This window comes from Asparagus officinalis, chromosome 8 (assembly GCF_001876935.1).
Source record: "Asparagus officinalis chromosome 8, Aspof.V1, whole genome shotgun sequence".
NCBI lineage: Eukaryota > Viridiplantae > Streptophyta > Magnoliopsida > Asparagales > Asparagaceae > Asparagus > Asparagus officinalis.
The window spans coordinates 4,277,370-4,280,226 of NC_033801.1; positions in this window are offsets into that span (position 1 = coordinate 4,277,370).

The following is a 2,857-nucleotide window of genomic DNA, read 5'->3' on the forward strand; positions in this document are numbered from 1 at the left end:
AATTTTATTTCTAGAAACAATAAATGTTTTTTTTTCCAGGCATTTGTATTTTTTATGCTGCTTTAAATGACTTAAATTGTTCTCTAAATCAGGGTCAATCTTATGATCATTTAGACTTATTGTTCGAGATTGTCTTGCATTTTCAGGTTGTACCTCAAAGAGACTGGTTACTTCTCTAGATTTATTTAGTAAAGAAAGTAGATGTTCGACTAAGTGTTGCATGCTACATATTCCCACTCTATTCATATCACTTTACTTCCAGCTGGTTTCATCTCAATTCCTTTGAAATTAATGTTTAATTTTGTCACATCACATGTGTGAGGGTCATGAAGAGCAACAGAATAATCCGGGTGAATATTGACTCCAAGAATTCTGTTAGCTAAATTGGATTTACATCCTCTTATTAAGGCATCTAATGGATTTGAAACTATTCTTTCATCCATACAAAGCACCATAATAGGGTTATTAATATCAGACCTGAATTGTCCAGTAATTTTGACTTGGACAAGTCCAAGATGAAGATATTTCATATATTTATATTTTTCTCTTGATTGTTTAATTATTTTCCTTTGATTGAAGAGCGGAATGCTTTTGAAGTTATCTTCCCAACGTACGTAGCTCCCACTAATAGTTTCTTATACAACCTTTGGCGCCATGAAAGAAATTGATAAGATAACTTTATGTCATTTCTCTTATCGTCCCTAATCATTACACAAAAACTCAAAAGTTATGGTAATAATTGAGGGCTATATTTTAATATTCTAACATGATTCCCGCAAAAAGTGAGCGTCCTTTTTATGAGCTGAAATACGGACTGACACAGCGATATTAAATTTATTTTATTTTCAAATCCCTATTAAATCCATGATCAGCAAGATTTGAACCTGATGCTCTGATACTATCTTAAAGTTCCTAATCACCACACCAAAACTTTCAGAGTTCTAATGAGGGTTTGAAGGTCATATTTTTATATTCTATAAAACATTTCTAACGTACGGTTGAATTCCTTCATGTTTTGTGATGAACTTAAAAATGTGGAAGTTGTCCCATCGCAAAAAAAATAAAAATAAAAAAATTCTGTTAGCGGAGCATACTAGACGCATATCTTAAAGTCGCGTACCATATCAAATCCTTTCACTTTATACATTTCTATCCTAAAAGAACAACTGCACTGTCTAGCCTTTTGGTGTAAAGAGATAAAAGAGAAAGAAAGAGAGGGTAAATCAAGGGGGAAATAAAAAAAAAAGAGACTATACTGAGGCCATGCATGGTCAATTTGTCCCCACGCGCGCATCACATGGGCGTTGGTTACGTGCAGGCGATGGCATAATTAAGGCAGCTCTCTGATCTCCCTGCAGAGATCTCACCGATGCGTCTATTTAGCCATATACGTAGGCGAAGACAGCCACGTGCGCGCGCGCCTCCCGTCGTAGTTCTTCTTCTGTGGCCCTCTCACCCTCATGATCATGAATTCCCTACGTAAGTTCAGATGCGGACACCTCATTTTTCAATCAGCAACTTGTCCGTTGGGTAGCTATTAATTTGTCAAATCTGAAGGCATGTTCACGGTAATGTGACCGGTTGTTGTAACGCACACATCTACCGCTTCGTGGCCTCACGAAGAAAAATAATGCACCAATCGTGGCGAGCCAACACTGATTCATTCACGTCTCACGTTAACACCAATAATTAGTTTTGGTTAAAATTAGGCTAATTCGGCAGCGCTTTGGCAAAAGGGTTAAGGAGGAGGGGTTAAAAAGAAGGATTAATGTACTTTAGCGCATTCAATAATTTGAATGGCTAGATTATTAATTAACCCGTTAAGTAAGTTTTATTTTAGCCATTGTGATCAGTTTTAGTGTTTGAGAATAACAATGATTTTGACTATTTTCTTTATAATTAGAAATGTTAGCTCTTAATCCTTCTAAATAGGAGTATTAGTAAACACCTCATTTTGATGAGTTAGCTCATATTAATCCCTCTAGAGGGGTTAGCTTAACTATTCTATATTTTTTATGCTTGGCAAATTTATGGAGGGTTAACTCACTTTAACCCTTGTATAGTTTTTCTGTGTTCGGCGGGTTACGTGAGGGGTTAAGTCTCCTTAACCCCTCACTTAACCCTTTGCCAAACGGTACCACGACTAAAATCTACAAAATCTTAGCCACTCTGTAGAAGATTAAGTAGGAAGGACGAAAAAACTTTTGCGTCTAGTTCGATTTTAAAGTTGATGGTTGTATTGTACTTGCCTTTATTATTGTTTGTTCCGGTTCAACATCTTGTTTTTGCCATTTTTAAACTATTCACATTGATTTTTACCATGAAAAATTCCCCAATGACCCAAAATATGAGATCAACAATGAGGACATGTGAGGTGCCCCTCTCCTATTGCATAATGAGTTGGCCATCATTAATAATGACCAGCTCATTATGCAATAGGAGGGGGGACACCTCATCTGTCTCCCCTGTTGGTCCTATATTTTGGGTCACTGTAGCAAAGCTCTTTTACCATATGCTTAAGAAAAATTCCTCGAGGACCCAAAATATGGGACCAATAGAGGGGATAAGTGAGGTGTTCCCCTCCTATTGGATAATGAGTTGGTCATCATTAATGAGTTGGTCCCATATTTTGGATCCATGTAGCAAAGCTCTATGCTTAAAAATATAGAGCAAGACACGTGTCATGTTATCTTTACTCTCCGAAGCGTACAGTGAAAGTTAGGTGAGCCTTTAGTGATTTAAGAGGCCCAGTAGTCCAGAAGGCCTTCTTACTTACACTCCTCGGTTTAGTGGTATCACATTGAATGGGCCTAGAAGCCCAACAAAAATTTCAAGCTTCGATTCTGCCCCAGGCGTC